This window comes from Leopardus geoffroyi, chromosome B1 (genome assembly GCF_018350155.1).
Source record: "Leopardus geoffroyi isolate Oge1 chromosome B1, O.geoffroyi_Oge1_pat1.0, whole genome shotgun sequence".
NCBI lineage: Eukaryota > Metazoa > Chordata > Mammalia > Carnivora > Felidae > Leopardus > Leopardus geoffroyi.
In genome coordinates this window covers 117448696-117475614 of record NC_059327.1, presented here as the reverse complement: position 1 = coordinate 117475614, position 26919 = coordinate 117448696, and the positions used below count along the sequence as shown (strand labels likewise).

General features: G+C 36.5%; 1 protein-coding gene across 2 annotated transcripts in view; it reads left to right on the top strand.

Annotated features, from left to right (window-relative positions):
• TET2 (tet methylcytosine dioxygenase 2) overlaps positions 1-26919 on the top strand; it is a 135069-nt gene that overhangs the window by 33701 nt on the left and 74449 nt on the right. For both annotated transcript variants that reach the window (XM_045471351.1, XM_045471357.1), the window contains exon 2: positions 5938-6082. The gene's annotated coding sequence lies outside the window, so the exon portion shown is untranslated. The remainder of the gene's footprint in view (positions 1-5937; positions 6083-26919) is intronic.

Here is a 26919-nt window from a genome sequence, read left to right as displayed (position 1 = left end):
CGATCTCGCGGTCCGTGAGTTCGAGCCCCGCGTCAGGCTCTGGGCTGATGGCTCAGAGCCTGGAGCCTGTTTCCGATTCTGTGTCTCCCTCTCTCTCTGCCCCTCCCCCGTTCATGCTCTGTCTCTCTCTGTCCCAAAAATAAATAAACGTTGAAAAAAAATTTTTAATTAATTAATTTATTCATTTATTTATGAGAGCACACATGCATGGCAGAGGGACAGAGAGAGAGGGAAAGGGAATCCCAAGCAGGCTCTACACTGTCAGTGCAGAGCCCATTGTGGGGCTCAGTCTCACGAACCATGAGATCATGACCTGAGCCCAAATCAAAAGTGGATATGTAACCACTTGAGCCACCCAGATGCCCCACTGTGGTTGGTTCTTAAAATAATTTCTTTGTGTAATGGAAATACGGTGCCAAACAATTTACAGCTTCTGCCTAATAGTTCAGCTTTGTTTGGCAGTTTTAGATTTTTAAAGATTATTGATTGGAAACACCCTTGTTTTGTGCATATTTGTTTTTAGCATAGTGGAATTTGTTCTTTAAAAGCTTACTGAATTTTTCCTTGGAGTCACCACTTTACTCCCTAAACTTCCTAACAGAGACAAATATGCATGAAAACTTCCTTTAGTTTTCTTCTTAGAGTTTTAACTGCTGTAGTGATTTTTTTTTTAAAGCATTAATAGAATAGTCATTTCTGCCAAGCAGCTGACATTCTGAAATAGCACTTCCCTTTGGGCACCATACAGTTGGGATCATGTACTTGCAGAGAAAGGGTATGGGAGGGAGTAAGGGGGAGATGGAGGAGGAAAACCATTTTATGGGCATATCCTGCTGATGTCAGTAACCTGCTTTCAGCAAACTCCAGTGTGACCCCATTTAGACCTGGAGGAGGATCACATTTGAGCAGGGGAGAAGCTGAGGCGGCATCACAACAGAAGAAAACACCTATTGCTGGGAGCTTTGAAGAGACATGCAGTGAGGATGGACAGGTAGCACAAAGGGGAAAGGAAGGACTAGATCCATCAGGATAAACATGGTTTGTGATCAAAGTATTCTTGACTTTTGATCAGTGATTGAAAGGACAATATTTAAGGCCCCAAAGAGTGATTTCTGTACATGATGCATAGTTTGTATTGATATATACATGTTTATAGGTAAAGTAACATGTTTATAGGCAGAGAAAAGTTTTCCTTTGATTTTGAGAGAAAGTGTCTGCTTCTAGGGTTTGAAATACAGAATAATTTCTCTTTCACCAAAATGAAATGTTTCCTTCATTGAATCTCTTCTACCTGGTCAGAGGTTTATGAAGCATGGTAGCTAAGAGCACAGGCTCTGGACGTCCACCACCTACAAAGTGTGTGCTAAAGGACACAGCTGACAATATTTTGAAGATTAAATGGCTAAGAATGCATTCAATAAATCTTAGCAATTTTTATTGTCATTGTTTTTTTTAATCTACAGTATAGAAAATACTGTAGAGAGTAGATACTATCCTTTTAAGACACAGTGAATGGTTTATGAAGATTAAATGCCAGAATAGACTTTAATTTAGGAAACAAAAATCTGTCTTGGAACCACATTATCCTCAGAAAGATTACAACTTTGACCCTGAGGTTTATTTCATTAAAATAAAAATGTGGATATGTGTGTGGGAATGAGAACATTTAAACATACTCATAGGCTTTCCCTCTTGGATTATTTTTTCTCTTATGGCTCTTACTTTAACCTTTGTCTTCAGCAGTTGCCTTCGTGTTTGTTCTGTTTTGTCTTCTGGGTGATTTTTTTGTATAATCTCAGTATATCAGGTCAGAGGGAAAACTCAATGTGTAAGCTGACTGACAATGTTTTGCATTTTCTTTGAGAATATTTACCATAGCATCCTAAATAGTATTAAACTTTCCTTTCAGTCAAGGTACCCAGCACATGAGTCATCCCTCTATTGATTTCTGAATGTTTCTATATTGGAGATTTTCCCAAACTGAACAGTGCCAGGATCATGGACTGTTGAAGAACTGTGTTGTGACAAGAGATTTGTGGTCTCTTGTGGTTGTACATTCTAATTGTTGGGGTGGTTTCTTTTTTAAGGGGGCTGTTTGGGGCATAAAAAAGTGTAACTTCATGTTCTCCATGATAGTTTGCCAGCTGGTTTCCAGCCCACCAGATTACTGCTTGTAGTGACACTCATTTCTCTAGGACTCTTGATCTTGTGCCCACCCTTAGTGGTACCACTAAGCCTGCTCACACCATTCTGAACCGAGGGCACTGGTGTCCTGAGTGCCTGAAAGGATAGATAAAAATCTAATACCACTTCAAGGGACTTACAGCTAAAGTTCTGGTAAAGCTCCGAGTATAAAGAATATATTATTTTACTATGTAAGTTTTATATTATTTTAAGCAGAAAACAGGGGGGCAACTGTATGGTTCTGTTCTGTATTCCTTAACTTTCGAGCCATAAGTAAACCCAGCTTTAAGGAATCTAGGCGTATACAATGTCCCTCTTCTAATCTTTCCAGTGCTTCTTTGATCCTTTCTAAAAACACAAGATATTTCATTGTCTCCAACCCTGACCTCTTGTCTGATAATTATTTATTTGGAATATAGAGGTTCTCAAACATATCATGTCAAGAATTTATTTTGTCATTTCAGATTTCTTTTCAGAATTATCTCTGGTTAATACCATTATTTTTCTTTGCAACTAAACTCAAAGCTTTACTACCACAACTGAGCCTTTCTTTTTCTCCCTATTTCTAGAATGTTAGTAAATATCCACTCCTTTCCCAATCAGTAATATTTCCCTGCTTGATCATTTTATTTTATTTCCTCTGCCACCCTCTTGTTCAGACTCGTCTCTTGTTCAGTGTATCTGAACTACTGCAGTAAGTCTGTATCTTGTATTAATCACTTAGAAGCTAAATCTTCTACTACTTCATACTTACTAGGATGACTTTTTAAAAAAAAAAAAGACAATGGCAAGTGTTGGTGACGATAAGGAAAAATTGGAACCCTCATACATTGCTGACGGGAACATAAAACAGCATAGACACTCTGCAGAAGTTTGGCAATTCCTCAGAAGGTTAAATACGTAATTATCATATGACTCAGCAATTCCATTTCTAGGAATTCCACTTCTAAGAGAATTAAAAATGTATGTCCACACAAAAACTTACAAATAGTGAATACCCATGTTCAAAGAACATTATTCACAATAGCCTAAAGGTGGAAGCAACACAAATGTCCATCTACAGATGAGTAGATAAAATGTGGTGTATACATATAATGGAAACTATTCAGCTTTAAAAAGGGAAGAAATTCTGACACATGCTACAACATGGACAAATCTTGAAGACATGCTAAATGAAATAGCCAGTCACAAAAGGGCAAATATACTTCTGCTTATATGAGTTACCTAGAATAATCAGATTCATAGAGACAAAAAGTAGAATTGTGTTTGCCAGGGGCTTGGGAGAGGGGAGACTGGGGAGTTCTTGATTTTTTGTTTTTTTTTGGTATATTTATTTTGAGAGAGAGAGAGAGAAAGTATGCATGAGCATGGGAAGGGCAGAGAAGGAAGGAGAGGGAGAGAATCCCAAGCAGGCTCTGCAATCTCAGTACAGAGCACAGAGCCTGATGTGGGGCTTGAACTCACAACCTGTGAAATCATGACCTAAGGTAAAACCAAACATTGGATGCTTAACTGAATGAGCCCCCCCCCCCCAGGCACCCTGGGGAGTTCTTGATTCATGGGCAGAGAGTTTGAGTTCGAGAAGATGAAAAATTTCTAGATAAGGATGGATGGTTGCATAACAACAAGACTGCTTAATGCTACAGAACTATACACTTAAAATATGGTTAAAATGCTAAATTTTATGTTGTATATATTTGACCACAATATAAAAAGGCTTGTAAATGAATGTTCATAGCAGCATTATTTATAATAGCTAAAAAGTAGAAATAACCCAAATATCCATCATGAATAAAGTGTGGTATTCCTAACAGTGGAATATTATTCAGCCATAAACAGGAGTGAAGTACTGATTCACACTAAACATAGATCAACTTGAAAAAATTATGCTAAAAGAAAGAAACCAGACATAAAACAACCCACATTTTGAATGATTTTATTTATTTGAAATATCCAAAAGAAGTAAATACACAGAAACAGAAGGGGGATTAGCTGGAGGATGGATGAACGAGGACTGATTCCTAATGGGTAATGGATTTATTTGGGGAGTGATTAAATTGTTCTTGAATTTGGGTACCTGGGTGGCTCAGTCGGTTAAGCGTCCAACTTCAGCTGAGGTCATGATCTCACAGTTTGTGAGTTCAAGCCCCGCATCAGGCTGTATGCTGACAGCTCAGAGCCTGGAGCCTGCTTCGGATTATCTTCCTCTCTCTCTGCCCCTCCCCTGCTCATGCTCTGTCTCTGTCTGTCTCTCTCAAAAATAAATAGACATTTAAATAAATAAAATTAAATAAAATAAATAATTAAATAATTCTTGAATTTGATAGTGGCAACAATGGCAACTTTTTGACTGAAACCCACAGAATTGTACACTTTAAAAGAATTAATTTTATGGCATGTGAATTATATCTCAATTTTTAAAAAGTCAATACACAACTTTTATGATGCCTTGTTTCTAAACAAACAGCATGTCTATAGTCTTGGCTTACTATTTCTAGCTATGGGTTTGTGAGAAAATCAAGTGTCCTCCCTTCTTATTATGTAATATAGGGATAATAATAACTACCTCACCAGATGTTTGTGTTAAATGAGGTAACATATGTAGTACATCAAGCACAGTGTCTGGCATTTACTAAGAGCCCAGTAAATTTACTAGGACCCCTTGGGACATGGGCCTTCAACAGCTTTCAGTACTATTCCACATACTATTCCCAGATATTCCAGAAAATGGCCCAACTCATTTAGCCATTTATCACTAGTCTTTACATTCTGGCTCAAATCTGCCTCTTCATATTCTTCTAATGCTCCTTAATGGAAAGCCATCAGTCAGAATGGGCTTTTTAGTCTCCCTCAATTTGCTGCACTTTTTCTTGAAGCTGTGTCCTTGCCTGAAAACAATGCTCTTTCCCTGTTCCTGTCTTTTCTCTTTCACCCTGCCCTTAGAACTCAGGTGACTTTCTTCATGCATTAAACTTTCTCCCTTATTTAAATTCACGGTCATCTCTACTTTTGTAGCATCCAAGATTTTCACTACATGTTAGACTACTGAAGCCTCACTTGGTTATATTTTCAAAGCATGTGTCTTGTTAGGTGATCATATTAAAGTTTGTATTCAATCTTTTGACTAATAAAAACCCTGAGCATGGGGACCACATGTTATAATGATTTTACCTTTTTCATAGCATTTAGCACATTGGCTTGATATAGTATATTCTATATCAACATTTGCTATTTATAAGTTAAGTTAGTGTTGTATCTCAATAAGTATAAGGCCTTAAATTGATGATTCTCACTCCTGACAGCCCCTTAGAATTACCTGGGAAATAAAGCTTCATTTTAGCCCAACACATCAGAATGTCTGCGCATGAGGCCTCAGCTTTTCCTGCAGGTGATACTATTGCAAACAAAGCTGAGAACCATTGGATTCAGTAGATGAAGTAATGAAGCCAGTGGGTCCCAAGACTAATTGATTATCATGATCAAGATATGAGAATTGCTGATTAGGCAGAGATCCTGGGGGGCATTGCAAGGTCCTCTACAAATAACTAGTATTATATTATGGTGCATTTGGGAGTTTTCACGGCTTTGAGAAATATCCTCCAGCCCTGAATTTTTTAACAGCCACTGGCTGTTACAATATCCAGTTATGGACACCTATAACTTTTTAAACTTTACATAATAGCTTTCAGACTAGATGTACTTCTTGTTCCTTTTTGCAAACTTAAAAATACTCAAACTCTGTGTCTTTTCTAGGCTGGCCAACATCATCAGCAGACCCTCTCAAGATTGTCTACTCGCCCTTGCTCCTGTTGAGTTACCACCCTTGGAAGCAGGAGATGGGCTTTGCAGCAGCCAACAGGCCATGATCCAGGAGGAGCAGTAAGGGACAGAACTGCTGGTAAGACACTGGGGACAGTTGGTTCTTCGTTTCTAAGGAATATAAATTTATTCCTAATTTAATAGTCTCTCTTCTAACCTTCAACTCTAAATTTTTCTGTATTCCTTCAAATACCTTAATTATCTATGCTTTGGACACATGGGTTGGATTTTATGACCTATGAATTTCCTGAAGTTTTGTATTGACTTGTATGTTTGTATGTACATATGTATGTATGTGTATATATAAAATTTTCTGGAGAAAAAGAAGATTTTCATCATATTCTCAGTGTCTTTGAATTTAAAAAGAGCCATTCAAATATAGCTATAAGCATGGAGAAACATGATATTTATAACCACTTGTCACAGTATTTCTCCTCCCCATTTGTACCTCACTTATGGCCACTTTGTCTCAATTTGTTAGGACCAAAAAAAACCTGATTATTTGTGGTTATTTGCTGACCAGAAAAATGAGCACCTACTAAACCTAGGCAGCCAGTTTTCATGATAATTTAGCTCCACCAAACTATCAGAGAACCAGAGTACACAGTGGCAGATATCAGGAGGGCCTATGTAATTTTTCACATGATTTTTCTGAAACTATAAATAGAGGTACTGACAGAGAGGGAGATACCAACTACTTTTTTCATCTACACTGATGTTAATAAAGATCAATTTGTTCTTAATGCCACTGACAGGCTAATGAGTGTCCCAACCTAAAGGTTATTTATCAGACTATCTGTATAGATAAACAAAAGTGAGCAACTGATATTTTTTCCAAAATATTTAAGATGGACATCAGAATGAATTTCATGTATACCTTTGCCTGTACTATGTCAGTTAAAATTTCAGGGGCATTGTTGGAAAGAAAATGGAGGTTAAGTTAAAAAAAAAAAAAAAAAGAATGAGTCTTTCTTTTTTTCCTTTTGTAACTCTTTTAGCAGGTAATTCATTTTCAGTTTCACTGAATCTTGTTTATGCATTCAGCATAACAAATCTTCTAAAAGGCCTGTGTAGCTGTAATCTCTGCCCTCACTCTAGATGCCTGAGGATATAAGTATCCACTCTGCCACTTGATACTTCTTAGAGACTGACCTGGTGCTGAGAAATCCTTCCCAGCGTGTCCTCAGTTAAACTCCCATGATTCCTAGATGTTGCCATTTTCAAGACATAAGGCAAGTACATCTGCCTAGATTACCTCTCTGCTCTGGGAATTTTAAGTCACTTCTGTAAGGAAAAGAGAACTCAGCACTACTAACTCTCAGAATGAAAATTTTCCCCTTGCATGCTAATATTTTTAGTGTATTCATTGTCACTGAAAATAGACTTCCTCTTTCCCCTCTCATGCTGGAAAATCTTAGGTAATTATGAATAAAGCATTCTTTGCTTTTCCCCTCCTCCCGAAATGGATGCTTTACCTCTCACTGTGAGGACTGTGGCTACTCATTCTGTACTTGACCTTTACATGAGAACTGAGATGCATTTTGAAGATGGAAGTTTTACTTCTTTAGTAAAATCATAACAGAACTTTCCTCAGAGACAAAGGATAGGTAAGGAAGGAAGTGCAAAGTTTAGGGAAAAATGTAAGAGAAATTACTAACAAGAAAAGAAGAAATTAAAGTATTAGCTATTTGTAAGAGAGAGAGATTTCACAATTAACTCCCAGAAGAGATCTTCCCTCAAATCCAAAGAAGAATATTATTTTGCATTTAGCTTTTTATAGTGAGATAAGCTTAGCCTAGGAGATATTTTCAGTGGTAAATAAACCTAGGACTTATTTTTAGTAATATTTATTAGCTTTGTGTTCTTGGAGAAATTATTTAACCTCTTTAAGTCCTGTTTTATTTGGCAAGGAGGAAAATAGGTCATAATAATAATGGGATTATATACATATATGGATATATGTACATATGTAGATAATATATACAGGGCCTGGCAGAAGTAAATTCTAAATTTTATATTAGCAGTTGTTCATTATTATTAATGTTATTAATGTTGCTTTCAGTTTTAAATAATGAATTTAATCAAAATGTATTTCTTGAGCACCTGTCAGGTACCAGGCACTCTTTAGGAACTGGGGTACATTACTGAACAAAAAGGTAAAAGTCCCTGTCCTTGTTTAGCTTAGAATCTAGAGTGGTAGACATAAACAAGATAAATAAATAAAAATGTATAGCACATTAAATACCAAGAGGTGCTAAGCATGAAAAAATTAACACAGGAAAAGAAAATTGGAGAGATGGTGAGGTAGCAATTAAAGATGGAGTAGTCAGGAAAGACCTCATGAGAAGATTATTTTTTGAGTGAAAACCTAAAAAAATAATAATTATACAAACAGACCATAAAGTCATATGGGGAATAAAAGGGAGAGGAGAAGGTCACAAAGACCTAGAGGAGTATAAAGTTTTCACAGAATGATTCAGACAGAACCAGAGGATTTTACATGGCTAAATCATATATCTTCTGTAAGTGATATACCCATATAAGTGATATAGGTAAGAACTTTGGAAGTTCAAGGAATAGCAGGGTCCATCTAGACTAAAACAGTTAGAGGAGGACTTCACAAAGGATGATGGCAGATGGTGGCCTGGATCTTGAAAGATAGGAAGAAATTGGATAGTTGGCACAAGAATACAGACTTTCAGTTATAAGATGAAGCAGGTGTGAGAATCTAATGTATAATATGTTGTCTATAGTTGACAACACTGTATCGTATAATTGAAATTTGCTAAGAGAGTAGAAGTGTTTTCACAGGCTCAAAAAGGTAAACTATGTGAGGTGACGAATATGTTCATTAATCTGATGGAGGGTGAATCCTTTCACAATGTATATAGATAGAAAATCATCACATTGTGCACTTTAAAAATAACGCTGAAAGAAAATCTCCAAAGAAGAAGTTCTAGTAAAAGTTATTGTTAGACATCACAGTTCCATAGCCCTCACACTATCAGCCATAAAAACAATAATAACAACAACAAACCAAATGGAGAATGGCATCCTAGTGGAGAAGTGGAAGAGAAACATAAGATGTTTGAAATAAGGAGTGAAATAAGGATGTTGGCTTTGAGGGCAGGAGGCCTAGGCAAAGGACAAGGGGGAAGAAGGCAATGGGAGGCTATCTGGTATAGAGATGGCAAGTGGTGGGAAAGAAGCTAGAAAAGCAGGTGAGGCCAAATTTTGGAAAGCCCTAAGTCCAGGCTAAAGATTATTACGTGCCATCATACAAATAGCAAGGAGCAGTGGAAGCAGGCGAGTAGAAAGATGCATTCAGGTCACTAACAATACAAGTTTAGCAGAGTACAGAGATGGCGGAAGTGGCTGAAGTGATTCAGGAGTGGGTTGAGAACGTGGATTGTGATATTAGAGATAGGACTGAAAAAGGAAGATCGATTTGATAGGGAAAATCCTGAGGATTTGATCACTATTTGACATTAGGAGATACAGAAGAAGAGTCAAAGGTTTCTCTACAGGTTTTAAAGGACCCATTAAGTGTTGGCATTAAAGGGAATAGGGATATTAGGGCATATTGTGCATCTGAATTCATGGTGACTGAGGTGAGATAACCCACTGTAGGTGTCCTTAAAACTACTAAGGATAAAGTCCATGCAACGTTTGACAGGCTGAATTGAATTGCTAAGAGCAACTTTCACTGTGCATTGGAATCCATGTAAATATTAACTTGGCACAAAAAAAATTGCATGAGAATCTGCCTTTTTTCTTTTTACACCAAGCTGGATTAACAGAGAATCATAAAAGTGTTGCTCAAAAGTGGGCCATTAGATACCACCTTAGTCCAATTGGCTAATATTATGGCAGACTAAAAGTTACCCAGACATGACACATGACTTCCTAACGGTCATATCAATGACCGTTAGCTATTGGCAAAACCTGGCCCCAGGTGGCCATATTGAGACCTACTGCACCTCCCTGTCATCTGTAAGAAATGTTAGTGATTTGTATTTTGCTATCTTGTTTGTGGAGAAAGGAGTTAGAAGGTTTGGATTTGCCCATTAGAACTCTCTTGTAGCCATTCTTCTAATTAATATGGACATGTTCACTCTTTCTCACGAAACAGACCCTACTCATTTAGAAGCTTCATTCTTAGTCATCCTCTCCTACCTATCGTCATGGTTGATGTATCCTGATTGAAAAATAAGTCATCTTTCTATTTCATCAATAATTGGAAACAGAACACTTATCTCTAATATTGCATTTTTTTTCTGTTTATCTTTCAGAAGAAAAAAATCACTTTTCTTATTTCAAACTTAAATCACCTAGACTTGAAAATTAAGACTCCAAGTGTCCTTTCCTTTCAGACCAGTCTTATGAACTGAAACCCATCATCCTTATTCTAACAAACCCAATTGATTTATCCATGGAGTCACAGGACTTTAAAACAAAAATAGATCCTAGACATCATCTAAGGCAGTTGTCTTCAAACTATTACTCTCCTACCCATCTGTTACTGTTTCCTTCTTTTTAATAAAATGTAATTATCTAGCAAGTGTGCAGAAGTGTATTTAAAGAAGGAAAATGTTTATTTTTCTATTTATAGAAATTTTATAGTAGTGCTACAATTCTTTGTTTCTTTACTCTCTCCATTATACATGGCACATTATGATACAAGTCATAATTGAACCATGTGAAAGCCTTATCTGGTATATATTTTAAGGCCCAGATTGGTCTCATTGTCTCTATGTCCCAAGAGACTGAATTATAGAAACTATTGACATTCTCATGGGATTCTGCTAAGAACTTTGGCAATCCCTGAATTCACAAATAGCACTGTAGCATTTTTTATTTGCATTAACGGCTATCCACATGTGACCAGTACTATGTGTTTAGAACGGGTAAGCCATGCTAAAATAGACTACACACTATGAAGGTTATTTTCACCATTCTTGTTTCAGTTTCCCCATCAAACAGTGAAGTATCAGTTGTCTCCATTGATCTCATAGGATATTTAAGCAGAAATGAAAGTCTTGGTGAAGACACTTTGTCTTCTGAAAGAAAGTTGCAATGCAAATAAAGACATTATTAATGTTTACCCATATTTACAGATGTTAATCTGACCAAAGCTTTTTCTCAAAATGTGAAATAATGTAGTCTACTCTTATCTATGGGGGAAATGTTCCAAGATCCCCAGTGGATGCCTGAAATTGTGGATGGTACCAAATCCTATATATACTGTCTTTTCCTACACATACATACCTATGATAAAGTTTAATTTATAGACACTGTAAGAGATTAACAACAACTAAAACTAGAATAATTATAACAATATACTGTAATAAAAGTTACATAAATGTACCCTCTCTCTCCTTATTGTACTATACTCACCCCTCTTCTTTTTGTGATGATGTGAGAAGATAAAATGCCTATAGGATGTGGTGAAGTGAGGTGAATGACGTAGGCACTATGACATAGCGTTAGGCTACTACTGACCTTGTGACCATAAGTCAAAAGGCAGATCATCTGCTTCTCGATCATGGATGACCGCCGATAACCAAAATCGCAGAAAGTGAAACCACTGATGGGCAGGGGAGGGGCGGGAGCCGGGAGCCGGACTACTGTAATGTGTTATCTAGGCTTTTTTCATGTTGAGAAGATTGGGAGAACAATTAATGGGTTTCTTGGAGAATCTGTGATCGTATAGTTAATGTTGTATATGTGTGTAGCAATTTTGTAATTCTCAAAGGCATGCACAGTCCTTGAATTTTGCTGGGAGTCTGGAGGGACTTTAAGGAAAAGAAAAAACGTTGGCCATCTTCTCAAGATCTTGAATCTCCTCCATACTCACGCATGTGTACACACACTTATTCACGTAACATCCTTCCTTAAATCCCCCTAGCCAGCTTGCTTCCTACTTTATTGAGAATATTGAACTCATTGGGCAAGAACTTCTGCTTTTCTTTTCCACCCATACCCCTAAATCCAGCATATCCATAACTTTTACCTCTTTTCAGAATTTGCTCACTTTTTCCATGAATTAATCATTTCCTGATTGTTCCTTCTGCTTCTATCCTTTTTTTTTTTTTCTGATGGTCAATTTAAAGTGTCCCAGGATGCTCATTCTTAAGTGCATATCTAACCATGTACACTCCTCCTTAATGCCCTTTGATGGATACCCACTGTTAAACTTTGCTAAAGCAGTAGGAAGCTCCCCCCAACGCCAACCCACAAAGTTTTTAAAATTATAATGGAATTCTTGTGGTCCATGCAGAGACAGATGCAATGTGGGGGCTCTTGGGGTCACCTACTTACCCCCTCTTTAGTTAGTGTGGCCCAGAACAGCTCTGTGAACCCCTGGTACCTAAAATACTCAGTTTGGAAAACAGCCTACAGAAAATAGACTGTGCACTTGATATCCCTATCTGGTTCTTAATTACTCGTCAACCTCCATGTCACCATATTGTCCCTCAGATTCTGTGAGGTAATTATTCCTAACTCTTTATATGTCTTGAACATAACATTATATTTTACACATTCAAGCCTTGGTACTGGCTGCCCCTCTCCTCCCCCTTTTCCATAAAGACCCAGCTCAGGTTTCTCATCAGCCAAGCCTCATATTTGTAGCACTCGTGTTCCTCGAACACCATACTTACTGTAGTCATTTGTGTCTATTTCTCTACAAACTGAAATCTCTAGGACAAAGACTGTGCCTTATCTTCTTATTCCTAAGAGCTTGCAGTGTCTGGTTACATAGTAGGCACTCAATCACACTCTTCAAAACAACTCACTTTGTGAACCTTTTCATATCTTTTATTTTTTCTTTGTCCCCTCTAGTCCCTAACTAAAATAGATACAACACTTGCCCCATTTGGGGATGGGAGGCAGGGAGGTAAGGAACTGGGGAAGGTGAGTAGCTGGAACTTGACATAGCAATATCATATACAAAATTAACATCGTTTCAGAGCTTGAACCCCAGACATACTCAGTTGTAACTAACACCTGTGTAAGTAACATTTGATGCCTGAAATATACCGCCCTGCTGCAGAATCGTACCCAAATTAAATGTATTACTATTGGGATTTGTGCTTTTGTTGGCTATTTTGGGAGACTTTAGGGATGTATTCAGTATTCTAATTCCAGTAGTCTTTTATTATTATTATTATTATTATTATTATTATTATTATTATTTTAATGTTTATTTCTGAGACGAGAGAGACAGAGCATGAACGTGGGAGGGGCAGAGAGAGAGGGAGACCCAGAATCAGAAGCAGGCTCTAGGCTCTGAGCTCTCAGCACAGAGCCCGACGCCCGGCTCGAACTCACAAACCATGAGATCATGACCTGAGCCGAAGTCGGTCACTCAACCGACTGAGCCACCCAGGCGCCCCCTAATTCCAGTAGTCTTGATGAACATAAATGTTTCACTCTAGGAAGAGAAATTTGAAAGCTGTTGTAGATGATATTTAATGTCTATTGGGTGATAATTTTAATGAATATATACACTCAAGACCTTGTTCAGTAAAAAAACGTGAATTCGGGAAATGTTTTGAAAATTTCAGAAAGTTTAGTTGCTGATAGATTTTTTTATCTAGCAGTTTTTTGTTTTGTTCTGTTTTTCAGTCTCAGGGAGGAGGAGAAAAGTGGTCAGTGTACTTTACAATATAGGCTCTATGGGAAGCCATATGTTTGGCATTGCTATCCAGGTGCTTTGTGGTATTAGGAGGACATAGCTGGGATTATATGCAAGCTCGCAGGGCTAAATCAATATGCTAGATCTCTAGAGAGCATTTTTGGAAAGATTTTTGAGCTCCAGGTTCTCTAACCAAAGAGTAAAGTGATTTTTTAGAATCCATAGCTTTTCTAGATTGTAAGAATTCATAGAAGAGAGTAAATAATCTTCTCAATTAAAATGCAGAGTTGAACACTTAGAATTTTAAATGTATTTCACCTAGAACAAAAAAATGTGTAGCCTTGTGTCATATTTATTAAAAGTATACAGATGGTCTCAAAAAGGTTTTATTTCTCTTATTCAGTTTCATACTTTCTGAAAGTAAAATGTACTAGATGTCTTGTTTAATTTGTACTTCAGTTGTCCAAATTTTCATTTTCAAAAGTTCTACCTTCTCAAGGTGAGTGACTTTTTAGACATTTTAAAAACTGAGATTACTATGATGGTTATTCTATTAGTTTTCCTAGAGTAGCAAAGTAGTAAAACATATTTGAATGAATGCTTAGTACATAGTAAGTATTTAATAGTTTTTGGTTGAGTGAAGGGGTTATGATCATATAGGAAAGAAGATAATATCAAAATATTTTTTAAAAACTTTAATTTTTATTAATGATGTAGAAGAGACTTTTCTTCATTAACATGGGTCATATAACTGGAATATATCATAAAATGCCTACTTTAAATCTTTATTGAGGCCAGTTAAGGCGGAAAGGGGGAGAGAAGTGGCCAGAAGATAAAAAGGGCAGTTTACTTAATTTATGTGACTCAAAATATTTACTAAGTTTGTAATTTACAATTGCAAATTTTGTAAAATTACAAAATTGCTATTACTGTCATCTGAGAGAAAAGTTCTGTATTTAAAAGCTCAAAGAAAATGATTATTTCCTCTCATGCCGTGCAGGAATCTTCTTCTTTTTTTTTTTTTTTAACATTTTATTTATTTTTGAGAGAGAGAGAGAGAGCACAGAAGCAGGGGAGGGACAGAGAAAGAGGGAGACATAGAATCTGAAGCAGGCTCCTGGCTCTGAGCTGCCAGCACAGAGCCTGACACAGGGCTTGAACTTGAGAACTGTGACATCATGGCCTGAGCTGACCATGAGATCATGACCTGAGCCACTCAGGTGCCCCGTGTAGGACTCTTCTTTATTGCCTTCCTAGAAAGGACTAATCTAGCACCTCATTGGGTTCTTCTAATAATGGTCCACTCAATGATTTAGTACATTTTTAGAAAATTTCACTTGTTTAGTGTCATGCTGAGCTACAATCTACATTTGGTACAGAATGTTGGATCCCTTTTTCATACAGAGATCCCTTAAAGATTAAACTTTGGTGTTGGGTATTTCAGGTATCATCAGATGATCCTAGGGTTCCCCTATACTTCTCTGGGTGCTGTACCTCTATCAGTCTTGTCCTGAGGCACGCTTGCTTTCTTGCCCACCAGACCACTCTGCCCCATCACACTGAAGCTACAACATACTTTTCATCACACAAGCAGCTGATAAGCCACATCTCTCCCATTGAAACTTTGTGACTGTGATGGTCTAAATCAGTGTTGAAGATTTTAACACTTAATTCATTAAATTCCATTTTCTTACTTTTAGTTCCTCCTTTAAGCCTAGGCAAATTTATGAAAATCTGTTTCCATTCCATTTATTGTTTATAAACACATGCTCCCTTCTGTCCCTTTCTCATTTCCTCCATACATTTCATGAGGATGACTTCTGTGTTGTCTTTGATATTACTGATTTAAATTTTGATATAATTTTAAGTGGATAATCATTGAGAGAACAAGTCATATGTTTTTAATTAAAATCTTACCTAAAATTTAGAATACTTCTTATTCATGCACTCTTCCCCTAGCCTTCCCCCACCTTGTCCACCTTTCCTAAACAAAGGACAAATACTGAATTGGCCTGGCCTTACTGGAGTCATTTTAAGGACTTTGTTTAGTGAGTTGGACACAATTATGAATCATGAACCTAAGGATGTATTAGAAGGTAGGCTTGAGGGCACCTGGGTGGCTCAGTCTTGGTTAAGTGCCAGGCCCTTGATTGAAATTCAGGTCATTATCTCATGGTTGGTGAGATCTAACCCACATTGGATTTTCTCTCTCTCTCCTCTCTCTCTCTCTCTCTCTCTCTCTCTCTCTCTCTCTCTCTGCCCCTCTCTGCCCTCTGCGCCTCTCTGCTCTCTCTCTCTCTCTCTCTCTCTCTCACACACACACACACACTCTCTCTCTCTCTCTCTCTTTCTCTCACTCATACTCTTTCAAAATAAATAAACTTAAAAAATAAAAATAAGATAGGCTTGAACATGTAGAAGCAATTTTCTCAGTTCTGAATTTGTGGTTCTGTTTGCCTTTGCTTAGGAAGAGGGAACATACTGTTCCATTGGTTGTGCAGATAATGCATTTTTCATCTTTGATCCATTGATAGACTTAATTTTCCATATAACCAATTTATCAGGAATAGCAGCTAATACACCTGATAATAGATCGTAGAAACTTGAGAATGTTTGGTCTAAGTCACATTAGAATATGAGGGTCAGAATGATATAATAAGCACAACTGGCAAGGATATGAAGAACTGTGAATTTGTTTTTAGAGGACATTAGAACTGATGTATTTAAGCTTTAAACTTCCACTATTGTTTCCCTAAGCATCAGTTCATCATTATTTCTATTTGGGAAAATTCCTTCAAGAGTTTTGTCAACATCGGAAAAGGGATGTTTATATATAAAAATATCTGCTAACTCCCTACTCTTTATATGTTCACTCAACCACAATCTAATTACCTTTTTACTCTTCATTTACTTCCTTTCTTAGAACACTGCTTCTTCTTTGTCTGATATGAATACACACACACACACACACACACACACACACACACACTTTTTTTTAACACCTAGGTCACACTTTTAATCAAAAAGAGAAAGAAGGTTGACTTCACTGGGATGCTGTTGTTGTGTTTCATGTTCATGAGATAATTGTCTTGAGACAACTTGATTGAAATACCTGTTGATGAATTCTATACCTAGAAGATTGAGAAGAATTGTCTTTAAAATCAGTTTTTCTTGGGATGAGCACCAGGTGTTATATGGGAACCAATCTGACAATAAATTTCATATTAAAATAATAATAATAATAATAAAGCAGATACATTAGGGCAATGTGAAAGAACAAACATGGGCTTGAGAAGTCCCTTTGTGTAAGAAGGCTCAACCCAATAAATTGGCTCAAGAAAAATCATTCTAAAAAAAATAAAATAAAATAAAATCAGTTTTTCAGCTGAATCATTTAAGTACTTACAAATCAAGGGTTTGATTTGGAAACATTACATTCAATATATTTTTAAAAGTTGGGATAAATTTCCCTTTAAAACAAAATCACTTCTCCAAAAGAGGCTCCATTTTTTTCCCCAAATACATAATGGAGAAGAAACCTTTTCCTATTGAAATGATACATACTAATATATATTGCTTGCTCTATTGTTTAATGCAAGGTATGTCTTAAAAATTTTGTTGGACGTGTAAGTATATTTTCATGTATTCATAATAAATAACACAACAGATGTGAGGCAAAAAAATAAAAGATTTAAAAATGATAAATAATGTGTGCATTGGTGCTATGCTGGTTTCTGTTCCCATTGCAGTGCTCAATAGTTTTCTGCAGATAAAATTATCAGTTGATAACATTTAAACCAGGCACTTTAGTAAGTGGAGGTATTACTTATTTATGAGCTTTTTTTTTTAACTTAATTTTACTGAGGGGGTGTCAGGACTACTAATCATGGATTATATGAAGCAAAGTATAAAGCAATAGAAGGTCACCTCCAAGTTGGGGATAGAGTTGAATTCCTGCCAATATAGTTTACTATGGTATTATTAACAGGACACCTTCATCCAAAATCTTTACATTACCAACTCCTGCCCTCCAGATCTGTGTGACCATGGAAACTGCTGCATATTTTGTGAGATAACACTGTCCCCCAACTTCATTCCTTGATATATTTTGAACATAGATGTATGTCCAATGAACTAGTTCCCAGAGAAGTATATGAATGAGTACATACACACACTCACACACACACACACACACTTATCTCTTCAAACTTTATTATTACAGACAATTTGCAAAAACTGTGGATAAATAGCATATATTAATCTTACTTAATGGATGGATGATGTTGAAAGTAATATGAAAATCAAATTAATTCTGTTTTTCCTAGCCCTTGCCTTTGAGAAGCCTGAGTGTTCTGGGAGGTAGGCTGACTGCTTCAGGGTAAGCAGGTGAATTACTGGTTGCATTGAGTCCACCTCTCAGATGCTCTGAATGCTTATGTAATAACTTTCTACCCACTGCTGCATACAACCTCCATTTTAAAAAGTCTGTAATTCAGTTTTTTCTTTTTAATCTTTTGTTATAAACTGATACATTGTTATTAAAGAAATTATTAAAGGAAACACTTTTCTAATTACTCATTGTTCTCAGATACCTTAGTGATTGTTTTTCATCTCTGAAATTCTGTTTTCCTTAAAGGCAATAAATTTTTTTTTGTCTTCTTGTGAGTGATACTTAATATTTTTAGTACCATCATAACTTTAATCAATCAAGGCCATATTAAGCCCTTATTTTGAACCATATTTCTACTTTTTGTAATGAAGCTTGGGTGTTTTTTTTTTTTCTCCATTATTGATAATTTATTGAAGAGAAAGTACCACCCTTCATGTTCTGTAGTTTTGTATAGGATTACTGACAACAAAATAGGGGACACAATATTAACACCATAAAGAGTTTATTGTGAAGAAATGGAATGGTTGTGAACTATAGCAGGCAAAATGAAAATTTAGTAAATGCAAATGTTTTCTGGACCAAAGCAGAACACGAGTAAACAAACGTATCAAATATAATTGGATACCTGGCCAAATATTTTTTTAATGTTTAAGAAGGGTCAGTGAAACATTTGAATTGCATAGTCTTCCCAATAAGCTGAAAATGACCTAATGATGTTTGAGCTCCTGAAGTACTTGAACTTCTCTTTTATTCTTATTATGATCCCTAACACTGTGCTTGGAACATGGTAAGTAATCAATAAATGGTTGGCAGATGAATAATGATTATCATTGATTTACTAAACAAGGAAGAGAGTTGGGAAAGTGCTATCTATCGATATCAAGTTGTTTACTTTGGAACATTTTATGTGAGATTAGGGAGGAAAACAAAAGTGAGCCATACGACTGTGCTATCCTAAGAATTACTTCCATTCTTACATGGAGCCCCATACAAATTTATATTTGGCCTATATAATTTCACCAGGGTACACAAAGCACCAAATTAGTTTAGAAGATAGTTGGAAAAGGATGCAATAGGAGAGGGTTTTAAACTGTGGATCTATTGGAAAATAATCTTGTTTCTAAGTTTTTAAAATCCTCAACAATACTGTGAATAGTTGGGAAGTAAATGTGCTTTGTGTCAGAGAAAGGTCTTTGTATATATTGATTAGAGTATTAGCACATTTCATCCCACAGAAAGGATTGTCTGGCTTTGGGAAACACACCTACCTGAACTCTTAATTATAGTAGTGATGCTGACAAGCAGTAGGCAATCCCAGAAAGAGCCAGAGCCATGATTAAGGATGTTGAGGAAACGTCTTGGGCATGATCTGAGTGAGTTTTAATTACAGTAAGAAATACACAACCTCTATGAAGTCATTTCCAACTCCTTGAGACAAATTTAGCCTTTCTTTTCTCTATCTCCAAAGCATGCTGTATAAAAATCTATTTGAAAACTTACCACACTATTTCCTTAAGATGTTTCAAGTATCTCTCTCTCTTCCTCAGGGACAAGAATGTTGAATCCTTAGTACATACAAGGCACTTAATATTCAAATGAATAATGGGCTACTATTGCCTAAAAATACAGACACCATGTAATAGCAGGTATGCAACTGATAGAATAAAGTGCTCTCAGTCATTCAGAATAGTTTACTTGTGGAGGGATCTTTGGTAATCCTTTCTTTTTGTGTGCTTTTTAAAATTTAAACAGCATTAGAGTTACATATTTCTTGGAAAATTGAAAGAATGTGTTTGTGAGAACATTTGAGCTCTGGTCTATTTGCCAGATAACAATTTGTGAAGTTTAAAAATTGTATACTTTTACAAAGATATAAATTTATTTAGGCTTTATACCTTCTTAGAGCTTATTTTAGCAGTATACACTTTCCTATAACACTATTCAGTCTCTCCAGGTTTTCTAATTTGTAGACATAGCACCTCTGTCTACACTCTTTTATGATTTTTTTTAATTACCTTAGTGATTTTTCTGCCCACTGTATTCCTTTTCTTTTCTTTCTTTTTTTTTTTTTCACTGTATTCCTTTTCAAAGAATTTACTGTTGGATTTATTCATTAAACCAACTATGTATGTTTTTTTGTTATATAATGCTCTAATTATTGTTAATTACTTTTCCCTTCTTTGCTTAAGTTTCTGTTATTTTGTTTTCCTAAATTATTGGGTTAGAATGCATATGTCATTTATTTAATTCTATATTGTGTTGTCTATAAAAGATTTTAAAGCTCTGGTTATAATTTGGCTATAGCTCATGTATTTCAAGATGTGCTGTATTCATTACCTTTTTTTTATAAATTCTTTTAAAGTTTTCATTTCTTCTTTGAGCAAAATGTTACTTAGAAAAAGAAACAAAAATCTCTTCAGCTTATTCTCTACTTGACTGATTTTTGCAGTATTAACTCTGTGGGATTTTTTTTTCTTCTTTTAATTCTGTTTTATATTTTGCTGTGGAATTATGTTACTGGGCTCTATTTTTCTTCTTCATTTCAGCCTGTTTTCTAATTTAATCATCCATCTGTTGTTTCAAAGAGTACCTGTGAAAACTTCCCTTGGCAGGACAAGGCATAGATCTACGGTTTATTTCTAGAACATAAGCAAATCATTTCTGAAAACATGCTCTTCAGCTACTATTGAGTAATATGTTAATTTTTTTTTTTTTTTTTTCATTGACATTCTGGTTTTTTCATAGGCACCGTTCTGGATTTGTCTCCCCCCCCCCCCCCCCCCATACATCCTTGAAGGAGAGCTGATTCACCTAATACCACAAAAGTGTGATAGTATCTTAGGCTGTTCAAAACATCAAAACATTCTTTCACTAGGACATTTAGTACATTATCACTGCAATTTCTTTTTATATTTGTTGAAAATATTGCTTAAGAGTTCAGCTCCCCCTGCCTGCCAATCTGTCTTTGTATTTCTCTTTCACTTTGTCTCTAGTCCAGGTTTATAATTTGGTTTGTCTGATCTTCTTTCCTTCCTTCCTTCCTTCCTTCCTTCCTTCCTTCCTTCCTTCCTTCCTTCCTTTAGTGCTTTAGCCCACTTAGTTGGGAATAGCTCTATCCCTTTGGACCCTACTTTCCCCAGTGAGCCCTACCAGTTTAGGAAATTGAGCACTCCTTTCCAAATGAGCCATTCTAAATGAGAAGCCAGGTTAGAGAAGAATCCTGCCACCCACAGGTGTTCTTTTTGGTGAGTTTGTGCATATTTCCTTTCCCTGGGCTGCTTTGTGGTTAAATAAGACATGCCTGTTTCCCCAAAGCCTCCCTCATCCTTAGCTCTTGCTCCTTTGCATTAGGAGGGAACATTTGGTTGAGAAGACTATTACACAGTATGCCTGTCACAAGAGCTTGTAGCTCAGAGAGAGATATCACATCACTGGTTTCTGTTGTGTTTCCAGTTTCGTCTCAGCTGTGGTACCAGGGTGGAGAGCTTCAATTACAAACTCTCCTTCTCTCCTGTTAGCCCTGTCTAACCTCAACCCATGCCCTCCAAATAAGGGGTACTGGGGCAGTCAGCTAGGGTTTTCTTTATTTTCCACAGCTGGCTTAGGAAGAGGGACTATGATTTGACTCTTAGTGAAGTTTCTTAATATGGATTCATTTGCAATTTATCCAGAAATTCCTCAAACTTCCTGCCTCTCAGCTGGCAGTGTTCCCTGGTATTTTAGTGCTGATGCAGGATGTTTTCCAGTTTTTTGTTTTTCTTTGATCTCTTCAATCATTCACTAGGAAGAGGGCTTGGATGTCTGCTCTTATGTTACCGCTTCTCTACAAGTCCTCCAGCCTAATTTTGTTCATGAACGTGATGAAAATTAGCTCCTCAGATGGATTTAATATTGGATGCTGCTTTCAAGGAAATTCAAAATAGAAAGCAGGCTTTCAAAAAAAGAGAATAAATTATCAGCCAGTCTCACAAGGACAAAAATAAGCCAAATCTTATGAAACAGGTTTTGGAGTAAACTTTTTTTTTTTTTTTTTTTTTTTTTTTTTACAATTCTAATTTAAGTTGAACTCTTCAAATGAAACTGAAGAGCTAAAAACTTTAACTCATAAGCATTCTAAGCATTAATTTCTGGGAATCTGTAAGCTGTCTGGAAATTTTACATAAATTTTGCTAGGAAGAGGGGACCAGTTGCTTTCAGGATTCTCAACAGGATCTCAGAGCTTAGGAACTAATGCTGAACATGCATAAGAAAATTAAGGCCAAAATTCATTACCTTATGAGTTTTAGTTTGGATAATAAGCCTAATTCCACAAGAGATTGCTTTAGCACCAACATGAAAACTTTAATCATGAAAACTCTTTTTACTATATAAAAGGGGAGTAAAGAACTGAAACTGGAGTGCAGAAAGCTGGATTTGCTATGATTTGAAGTACATCCAGAATAATCCACAGATTTTAAACAAGATCCTGTATTGCGTCGTTTCTCTGGTATGCTGGAGGAGGAAGGACAAGGGGGTTTTAAAGACAAGTGGAGAGCATGTTCAGTTTCTTTTGGACATGGCTTCAGTTTCAATGTCTGCATTAAGGGAACATAAGAAGGAAGTGAAATGATTGGTCATGATATCAACTGTGTACTCCTGTGGTTGCAGAGGGGAAAAGAGCCCAGCTATTTTGCTGTGAACACAACTTTTTCTGCTGAAGGTATTTCACTAAAAATACATTCATTTTGCAGTTAGGCATCAGCAGAATGCCTTCTTCTGATGTATCAGAATATTTTAATATGCTTTTTTTTTTTTTGGTTTTGGTTTTGGTGGGCTTGTAAAAACAAATTTTTGCAAAAATTGAGCAAATTGATTGTTCAATTTGTGAACAACTGTCCAGGATTGAGCAGGACTCTCCAACATATTCCTCTGTATTACATGGTAAGTCCTCTGAAGAGTCAGTTTCCCAAATGGGGAAGCTGTGGTGTTCTCATTTATTTTTATTATCTAATTATTTTTCTTACCATTAAGTGAAGTTTAAGGACACAGAGAGACCTGATTTATTCTTATGAGCAACAAGTTAGAAGACGTAGTTAGGCCATCTTTATTTTACTATTTAACCCTTTTATATTTCTTGAATCTTTTCCAATCATAGAAAAGTTGCTGAGCTTGCTCAATTTTATTTGCTAGCTTATTGGATAAAAAAGAGTAAAATAGGAGTGTGTAGGACACAGTGGTGAGTAGACAGTGTTTCCAATTAATCTCAAAGTTTGGGATTAATTTAGCATAAAATCTGATCTTTGGTGTGTTCCTGTTTTTTGTTTTGTTTTGTTTTTTGTGTATGTGTTTTTTTGTTTTTTGTTTTTTTGTGTTTTTTTTTTGTTTGTTTGTTTGTTTGGTTGGCTTTTTTGACATGGTGACCTGCCGTAACAAAGAGGAGACAGCAGGAAACTTGGTACCAATTAAAGCCAGTCTCCTTCCACCAAAAAACTCAACTGTCAGCAAATGTAATCTCAAATTCAAATAGTGATAAGTGTTTTAAAGTGAAACAGGAATAAAGAGCCAAAGCTGTTAAATTTCAGCATCTGCGGGAAAACAAAATGCATACCAGTTTAATGAAGTTTGGTATTTATTAAGTTACAACTTGCACAGCAGAAGAACACACAGATGCATGGTGTATATGTTTGGGTGGAGACCTCTTACAGCAAAACTGAATACACTGGGATGAAAGTCTGCATTGATTATACATTCACCTTTGGTGTTCATTCCAGCTATCAGTTATTCAACCCATGTGATTGTACAAAAAAAACAAAAAACAAAAAAAAAACCCTCCAAGTTAGGTTTGTATCTGATTAGCAGTATTTGAAGCTTGCATTTTTCTAGGATGAGTCAAGTGTAATAACAGGTTTCTAGATCCAAACAAGTCTTCAACCTTATCTGGAAGGAAACTTAAAATTTGAACTATCTGTTCTTACCCTAACCGAGATGCTCTGGACACAACCCATTGACTTTGGATCCTCACATTATATAGTTGATTTATCTTCCAAGGTTAGAGGTCTAAATACGCTGTACCCATTGATTCAGATCCATGGCTGATAACAATGTACCTCTAACAGCTTTCTTTTAACTAAAATAGTACATATGCCAGCTTGGTTTGTTACAGTGAGAACGGAACAGAAATCTGATAGCAGATTTCTCTCATATTTGGGGGGGGTTTCTTAATTAAATTAAATGTGTGACTATACTCTTCTATACTCTTCTATATATATTAATAAAAGATGCTTTTAGGAAAATTCAGAAATCTTAAAACTTGTAGCTAGCTATGAAATAAGTATTTCAAATAGAAACAGAAAACTTAGATTTCTAATCACCTGGCAGAGCCAAAATGCTAAGATCTTCCCCATGTGCTTGGCATAAACTATTGGGTTATAGACATTTTAGTGACATTTCAGGTTTGTTTATTTACAGTGGAGCCTATCAAGGATAATCATATCTATTCTATTTCCATTCGGTCAACAGGCAGGTTTTGAGCATCTGCTGCATACCTGTGCTAGGTTTTAAGATTGGGAGGGAAGGTAGATAAAGCATAGAATTTGCCCATAGGGAGTTCAGAAATAACTGAGCCAAAGGACAAACCATGTTAGTGATAACTAGAGGAGTTACTAAGAGAACTTAGGTTCCACACCCCTTTGAAGTCCTTGCTCTTTTTTTCAATGTGCTAAAAAAATAAGTGAATCATTTTTATTGAAGTCAAGTGATTTTTTGAAGATTTGTTTTGGTGTGTGTTGGGATCTAGGTTTAAAATAAACATGTGGGAAGAGACTTTAAACTTGTTTTTCCTCAACTGCTAATTCAATGACTAGGTTTCATTTTCCTAGGTAGTATCTATACCTGACACTACTCTTTCTCTTTCTAGAAATGTTGTGTGTTTCAGCTTTTAATATGCTTAGTCACTAAAATAAATTTCTATGTTAAAAGGTATAATTTGCTAAATGCAATTCTTAAGACTGCTAGAAACCAGCAGAAAAGAGAATATGTATACACTGTCTGTCATTCATTCAGTATGCATTGAATATCTACTTTCTGCCAGGTACTGAGTTAAGTATTTTAGTTATGACTATGAAACCAATAGACACAGCTCTTACTCTGCAAGAAGCTTAAGCCTGGTGGAGGATGCATGTAGGAAACAAGCAGATACACCATAATGTGTTAAGTGCTGTGAGGAGGAAAAATATAGGGTGTTCTTGGAACGCTCTGGAGAGCATCCTACACTCTCTTGGAAAGTCATTCAAGATTTCCTAGAGGAAGTATTGTCTACACTATAACCTGAATAGAATAAGTGACAGTTCCTTTGTCCAGAGTGGTAAGGGGAAAGAGGAGAAAGATAAGGAAGATTTGTTACAGTGAGAGGGACTACATGGATAAAGGCACAGGGGCAAGAGAGAACATGGTGTGTAAAAGGAACTATAAATTATAAATGTATCAGTAAAAGGCTGGGGCAAATGAGCATGAGAGAAAATCCCAGAGAGGCGACCAGGGCTAGATGCTGACAGCTTTAGGGTCATATCAATGGGTATGGAAGGCCAAGAGGAGCTACTGAAAAGTGGGAAGTAAGCAGAGAAGTGATGGTATTGAGCACTGGGCCTTAGTATAGAGAACAGGTAGAAGATGAGCAGGACTAGTAGCAAGAAGTCTATTTAATGGACCTTTGTTAGATAACCAGGAATGAGATGATGAAAGCAAGAATCATGGTAGTAAAAATGAGGATGTGGATAATTTATGGATTCCAGAAACAATCAGAAAACTAATTTCTGTAAAGTATGAACCAGTCATACTTTGTGTTTAATGGGATGTTTGTATGAGGGAAGAAAGAACTAAATATCCAAGGTTTCTTAAGTAAATGTGTAAATGATATTACCACCCACTATAATAGGAAACACACAAGAGGCGACAAGTTTGGAGTGAAAGACAATGAATTCAGTTTGGGATACACAGATGACTAGGAGACTATTGCAAGTTCAGACTGGGGACTCTGCTGAGGACTAGAAGTAGAGATCTGGGATTGATCTGCACATAGAGCTCATGGGACTTAAATGGGTCATCCAGCAAATGGTTATCTCACTGTCTTTCTAGCTATCTCTTCGATCACCTTGATGTCTTTTCTTTCTCTTCATAATCTCTAAATTTAGAGTTTTCTCAGCCCTCATCTTAGGCCATCTTCTCTAACTGTACACTCACTCAGGATAATCTCATCCAGTCCTATGGCTTTAAATACCACTAAATGATATACTGACATAACTTGAAGTTAACTTCAGCTTAGACTCCTTACTTAGCCCTTGACTTTTATACCCAATTGCCTGCCTAATATATCCAGTTGTATGGTAATATGCACTCCAGGGGCGTCTGGGTGGCGCAGTCAGTTAAGCGTCCGATTTCAGCCAGGTCACGATCTCGCGGTCCGTGAGTTTGAGCCCCGCGTCAGGCTCTGGGCTGATGGCTCAGAGCCTGGAGCCTGTTTCCGATTCTGTGTCTCCCTCTCTCTCTGCCCCTCCCCCGTTCATGCTCTGTCTCTCTCTGTCCCAAAAAAATAAATAAATAAATAAACGTTGAAAAAAAAAATATGCACTCCAAACTTAACTTGTTCAAGACAGAACTCTTAATTATCCCATCAGTCTTGGTACTCCCATACACCGCTATCTCAGTAAATGGCACCCTCTTCATTCAATCTTATGGCTCAAACCCAAACTAGCCATATTTTGTTTCTTCCCTTTCACTTATTCCCTCACATCCAATTTAATTCCAAGTTGTTTTGTTTCTGCTCTGCCTGCAATATGTATCCTAAATCCATCTATCCATATGTCTGTATTTCCACCATTGTCACCCAAGTCCAGGATATCATAGCCATTGT